At 34.5% G+C, this 7371-nt stretch overlaps 1 long non-coding RNA gene across 1 annotated transcript; it reads left to right on the forward strand.

Annotated features, from left to right (window-relative positions):
• The first annotated feature begins 878 nt into the window (after positions 1–878).
• On the forward strand, positions 879–1927 carry LOC142230136 (uncharacterized). The gene is made up of 3 exons (XR_012720584.1): positions 879–1020; positions 1094–1348; positions 1418–1927. It is a non-coding gene; the product is annotated as an uncharacterized LOC142230136 (long non-coding RNA).
• The last annotated feature ends 5444 nt before the right edge of the window (positions 1928–7371 follow it).

Below are 7371 nucleotides of genomic sequence, written 5' to 3' on the forward strand. Positions count from 1 at the left end.
ACACTCGCTTATTCTAGTGCAACTTAGTTTCGCTCATTTCAGCACCTTCATATTTTTGTGGACGCTCAATCAAAAAAACTATTAAATTCATCGCTCGATCGTTTTCATCGTTTACGAAAATTCTTGACTTACATATTTAGAAGAAATAGCACTGAATTCTGCGCTGAAAACTTTGCGCAGAATAGTAGTGCCTACAGTATGGATACCATAATTCTAGTGCTTCAAATCTTATAATTATTTTTTTGATGTGGTATTTAAAACGTAAGTAAGCAGTTCTAATTTTTAAAAGGTTTACTACATACATGAAAGATTTGTCCAAATTAATGGAAAAAGTTTAAGAAAATTGTAGGGTCGCTTGTAGCCAGGCATCACATAGTTCTTTTTTTTTGGTTTTTTGCAACATCATTTAAGGCACTAGTCTTTTGAGACAAAAATAAACTGATATAAAGTAGAATAAAATAAAATAAAATAAAATAAAATAAAATAAAAGCAGAATAAAATGAGATGAAATGAAATAAAGTACAATAAGATAAAACATAATAAAATGAAGTATAATACAATAAAATAGAATAAAATAAAATACAATAGAATAAAGTTAAATAAAATAAAATGATTTAGAGTAGGAATTGAACCCAGACGTTCAGCGTCGTACTCGGAGGTTCTACCCACTGACCCAACTTAAGCCTGAAGGCTTGCTTGGCTAATATTGCTGCGGTCGCTTCAGTTGGCCATGCTTGTTTTGGTTATAGAAATGGTGTAAAGCAATAGGTATGCTAGAATACTTGTTATTTTCCGAGTGGTTGAACTCGTATTTTGTTTTTATATTTTCATACGACATTTTCGAAATAGCTGCGAATTTCCAATTTTTTTGGAAAATCCAGACTTTCCATCGATTCGTACTCTATATATAGGACAAAATTAAGATCAGTCGTCAGTTTTATCTCGTCACGGACAACTTTGGGCAGCGCAGTGGTACAATTATTTTTTTTCCCTGTGAATATCCTTTTTATATTTCATATTGTAAGTATGGATTTATTAGAGGAAAATTGTTGCAGTTTCTCTTTTTTTTAAGTGAATTATTTTTAATCACTAGGACGAGATAAAGCGAAGGATTTGCCTGAATTTTCCCTGTATTTCTGTGCCCAAATTTTTGAGGAAATATTTTTCTGGATTTTTGGCTTTGAATTTTGTCTGGTCACTGCGGAAAATATTCATCCTTTTCTGTCGAAGAAAGTCCTTTTTCTCCACGTGAATTTTTACGAGTTTTGTGGATTTTTCATTTTGGTTGCACCAGGAGCACAGAAACCTGAAAACCCTAATTTTTTTTTGCATGTATGATGAAGAAAAGGTAATTTCATAGCTGTGTTTGTTCGTTTGAGACATTTGAACTTATTTTTGGAAACCCTTTGCTTTATAGGTATCCCATTGCGCTGTAGGGACCTTTGGGCATATCCGAATAATTTTTACTCTACATGGGTACGGGCAACCCTCATCGATAAACCCGCAACCACATTCAATTCCATCTCATCGTTTGCTATACGACTTTGGAACACCTTATGTTGGTGGAAGACCGCATTTTTGCAGGCGTAAATTGGCAGTAAATAGTGTCCTGTATACAAGTTTTATTAAACTTTAGATTTTTTTAAATTCACGAAGAAGTCATTATAGTGTTAAGTGATCATTGTCAATATGCAGAAATCGCGTTTTAAAATCGTTTAATTTTTTTTAAATAAGTACATGTATGAGTGTAATAGTGCGCGATAATTAAACAAAATCGAAAATATGAACATTTATAAAAGACATTAAGACATAGTGTGTTACAACAACAAGAACATTCAAACCTATTTTAAAATTATTAAAAACCATGAAAATCAACAATATCCGGAAACACCTTGAAGGATCCTTCATCGTTGGAACCGTGTCAAAGTAAGTGATTTCCTTTTCCTTTTATATTTACTTAACATTGCCAATCATCGAAACACTGGTTTTGATTAAATACAACAAAATTATTATTATATTAAAAGTCACCAAAAGGGGAAAACTGCTAACAGTGTTGATGATTACAGTGTAGGTGAATTTATTTAACATGCAAACACAATCAAAATCCTCCTCCAGTTCAATTGAACATCTGAGCAAACGATCGTAAGTCATGTCATAGCCCGGTGGGTGTTGTTGAAACTCGCATGACTGACGACCGCAGTTCAAATCCCGACAAAGGAATTTTTTTTTATTCATTTGTTTTTTTTTTGAAGAACTTTTTTTTTATTATTATTATTATTCTCTTTTATATAAAAGTGTTTGAATAATTATTATTGCAAAATAATAGATACAATTTCAATACATTCATTTGTTAAAATATATAAATTACCGACATTTCTAAAATTTGATTTTGATTGCATGTTAACATTTGTTATTACTATTGTTGTTGTTGTAAACCTAGAGGGTTGGCAGCGAATTCCAACTCCGTCAAATCGGGCTTTGAGTTATTTTTCCGCGTTTGAAATTTGAAAACAAAACAACGATTGCATAAACGTAATTTTATCATTAATTAATTATTCCTCTCAGTGGCTATGAAATAGCGCACAGGCTTAAGAGGAAGACGAAACGAGTGATTATCTTTTGAACCCCAGGTTCGAAACACAGCGCAGTCGTGTTGTTATTTTTAATTATTTTTTTTTGTTTTACCTCTCGTAATTTTATTTAATTTTATCAAACAATATGAAAACATATTTTACATAAATTTAATGCAATAACGCAACCTATTTCGCTGTGGGATGCTGGTAATCGTTTAAAAGTAATTGCTCAAAAGATCAATTTTTTTTGGGACCCAGGTTCGAATCCTGTCACCGTAACGTTTTTTTTTTATTTTTTTCAACCATTTGTTTAATTCAATTCAAATTCTATTCTGAAGTTTTAAAAAACTCGTAAACGTATCCGGTACAATTACAATAGCTAAGTTTTGATTTATTTATATATATTATGCATGCTATGTATTACACTCCTATTCTATTTACCTACATATATGATATCCGAACTGGATATATTTCTTTTCCAGTTTTTTTTTTTTTTGTGTGATTTATTTTTTTTCGCGATACCGATCTCTGCATATAGTTAGGAATGTGTTAATTTTGATATAAAATTGAATTTTATTCTTCAGTTTGAATTTTTTTTTCGAATATATTGAATGTTATTTCTTTTTGTTGTTTTGGCATAAACTCTCTTGCTATATTTGAATTATTCCATTGGTTTAGGGCATATTATTGCGAGTCAATTAATTCATAAGTAACTTTACATTGGTTCTAATAATTTATTGTTGAGCTACTAGACTGCAATACCATTAGGATGTCTTATATCTGAATTTGGAATGATTATGAGACTCAAACATTTAAGTTTCGAATTGTACTTTAATGAATTATTTGGTAAATAAACCAGGATGAAAATGTAAATCATTTTTCTTTGATTTCCTAACTGGGTGATGGGTTGATGATATTTGGGACCATGGGTTATTTTAAAGCAAACGGTCATGGTCAAGGTTGGGAGGGGTACTTTCAGGTGTTGCCATCTATACACCTGCTTCGCATCCAAAAATTTCTTCTGTTCTTTTCTGTTGTCTTTTATTCTATTCGTATCCTGCACGCATATCTTTAAGTAATATTTATATTGTGGTTTTCTTGGTACAATCTGAACATGGTAGTTGAATTATTCGAACCCAACCAATAGCCGACGAGACAGAGGCCGGATACTATGCGTGCTACTACACTATTGTTCAGAACAAACTTGCCATCAAAAGAGATTTCTCAACCGTTGTATGCTACAGTATAATTTATTAATTATGGCGCCCAACGTGGGGCCCGCACAGTTCGAAACTCTAGGTTTTCCATCTTTGAATTTATTTCAAAAGTTAACGTGTGGCTCCTTTTTTCTGTTTCAGATCTTTTTTCCCTTTCCTTTTCATTAATTTTCCTTTATTTGTTTCCGTGTAGTGAGGAATAATTCTCTGGAATTTTGGCTAACAATCTTCAAGTGTTGGTGTCCAAACCGAGATTGTGATTCATATACCCTTAGGTTTTGTGCTATTGATCTTATCACTTTCGATTTCAGGAATTGTTGGTATTGGAATTTCGAGCTAGTATCAAACCGTCTTCGATAATGATGACGTTTATAGTACCCTAGTGCACTTAGTTTTGTGACTGTTTGGGACAGGATTTCAGGATATGTTGTTATTGGTTATTTTAAGCTGGTAACAAACCGTTTTCTCTGTTGCGGATATTCATGATTCTCTAAATATCACCTAATTATAGACAGGAATTTACATTTTGGTTTTATGCCAGTCTTGTACCGTCTATATTCATGATTATTTTTTTTGTTGTCTTCTTGTAATTTCTTTTCTATTTTTCCGAAGATTTTTTTGTTGATGCAAAATTTTTTTCAAGTCATCACTAGTTACGGATTTCAAATTTTAGGATTTTTGCTTGATTCGTTAACGCTTCCTTGGGTCCTTGAACAGAGTTCTAGAGGAAATAGAATTCTGTAAACGGTCTATTCACTTTTGATTGTATTAGTTTACATTTATTTGCTTCGATTAGTTTAAATTATTTTATTTCTTTTATTTTTTTTTTTTTGAAATTTTGGTTTTATTAATTTTTTTTTGGTCAAATAGATTTTTCTATTACAATTTACTCATGATGTCTCAGGAAGTAGAAAATAGTTCAGATCCTACGGGTCTTGAATGCTCACTTTGCAGTCATTCAATTACAAGTGTTTCTTATTCTGTTACTACTTCTTGTGCACATATTTTTCACAAATCGTGTCTTTCAAAGCATGTTAAGAAGAACAAGAATTGTCCTACGTGTGGTACGGTGTTATCGACAATTAGGTCAGATTCTGTTGGTCAACAACCTTCACCAATGATGACCCGTCTTCAATCTCAGAGGGCTTTGGACTTTGATTCTAGTCGGATAGGTTTGCAAGCCGTTGACAATACTTCACCACAGAATCAATACGACCATAGTACTACTGGTGCTCAAGATGCCGTTCGATCTGGCGAAACCCAGGCACAAGTTAATACTATCACTGGCGTACAGGATGACATACGTAGGATGATTTCCGCTGCTGTTAGAGAACAACAGAGCGAGATGATGAGTCAAATTACCGATCAATTGTCGAGAATGATTACTTCGACTATCCAGTCTAGTTTGGGTAGATTGAATCAGCCCTCTCACTCAAATTCAATTCCTTCGTCACAACCTGCTAACCCTCCGCAATGCATTGGGTCACCTACGGAACCTCTTCCAGTTCAAACGCTGGAACAAATTTTAGGAATACCCGAAAATACAAATAGATCACCGAATTCTTCTAATCAAAATCGTAGTAATTCTAATTCGGCAAGTGGTCTTAGTGCGACTTCTTGCGTTCGACCAGATAAGGTTGGTCATATTATAAATAATTGGAAACTGAAATTTTCTGGTGATCAAAAAGGCATGTCCATTGACAATTTTCTTTACAGAGTTGAAGCTCTTACAAAAGAGACTATTGATGGAAACTTTGATTTGCTCTGTCAACACATTTCCTCTTTGTTTGACTCGAAAGCTAGTGAATGGTACTGGCGATACCACAAATCGGTATCTGCCATATGCTGGCCAGATTTATGTAAGGCTTTGAGAATTCAATATAGAGATTCTAGGACAGATATAGATTGGAGGGAACTTATTCGTGATAGGAAACAAGGGCCCAATGAAACTTTTGATTCATTTTATGAGGCTATTGTTGATTTAAGCGACAGGTTGTCTCAGCCATTAGAGGAAAGTATCCTTATTGAGATACTCAGACGTAACCTTTTGCCGGAGATACAGCATGAGATTCTCAATGTTCAGATTTTATCTATTGCACTTTTACGTGACATTTGTCGTCGAAGAGAATTTTTCATACAGGATGTTAGACGAAGACATTTTCAGTCTAAACCTATGACTTTTCGCAAAAGTGTGCACGAATTATTAGCTGATTCTGGTGATTTTCCGGCCGATGAAATTTCGGCTATTTCACTAAAGTGTTGGAATTGTCATAAAAATGGTCACCGCTATCAGGACTGTATGGAAGATCGAACAATCTTTTGTTTCGGTTGCGGTGCACCTGATATTTACAAGCCTAATTGTCCCTCATGCCATTCAAAAAACGGCCAGTCGAGTGCGCTGAAAAGTGCACGCAGACCAATGAAATCGTCGAGCACGAATACCGAATAACTGACACTTCTACTATAGATGTACACACTCACACTGATGCTGATGTCAATATTGCAAATGCAATGTCACTACTGAGAATTTTGAAACGGAATTCTTCTACAAATTCGTTAAGGACCGATGTTATGGATAATGTGATTTCTAATAATACTTTTTCTACTTTTGAACCCTCTTTTTCTAATAATGTTGTGGTTAGTAAAAATCCACCTTCATATTTTAAACCTTTTCATATTCGATTGGCGGAATACAAATCTAAACGAGCTGAGATATTCGATAATCCACCGTTGTCGAAAAGGGATGTTCGATCGTCCGAGCGTATACGTAATTTTTGGCGCGATGTGAAACATACGCACAAAAAACTTCTAAGTGTTGTTTCTGGTACACTTGATGATGTGAGACCTTATGCGTCTGTTGTTCTGTTTGGGAAATCTATTAGTGGATTACTGGATACTGGTGCCACTATTAGCTGTTTAGGCTCTGATGCGGCGAATGAATTTTTGAATTCGAATAGTAATTTTAAAAGGTTTCGGACATTTGTGCAGGCAGCGGATGGTAAAAGGGTTGATGTATTAGGAAAAGTTGAAACGCAAATTGAATTTAGAGGTGTTTCAAAACCCATTTGTCTCTATGTTGTACCTGGATTGTCTCAGAATTTATACCTAGGTATAGACTTCTGGAAAATGTTTGATTTGTTACCCCATAATCTTATTTCGGAATTGATAATGAAACAAAGCTCGAATGATGTTTCTGTAATTTCTGTTTTAAAGTCGTTGTCTGATTTAGAACGCCGTCGTTTACAAGTTGTCGTTGATACAATTCCTTCATTTTCGAAACAAGGTTTAGGTCGGACTGCGGTTGTTTCTCACGTCATTGATGTGGGCGGAGCTACCCCAATCAAGCAACGGCATTTTCCCGTTTCCCCTGCGATGGAGAAACTTATTTATGATGAAGTTGATCGTATGCTGGCGATGGATGTCATTGAGGAGTCAGACAGTGCGTGGTCTTCACCCATGGTTTTGGTAAGGAAGCCGGGGAAAGTTCGACTTTGTTTGGATAGCCGTAAAGTTAATTCCGTTACGGTAAAGGATGCTTATCCTTTGCCCAATATTGACGGCATTTTAAGTCGACTACCCCG

Source organism: Haematobia irritans, chromosome 3 (assembly GCF_050003625.1).
Source record: "Haematobia irritans isolate KBUSLIRL chromosome 3, ASM5000362v1, whole genome shotgun sequence".
Taxonomy (NCBI): Eukaryota; Metazoa; Arthropoda; class Insecta; order Diptera; family Muscidae; genus Haematobia; species Haematobia irritans.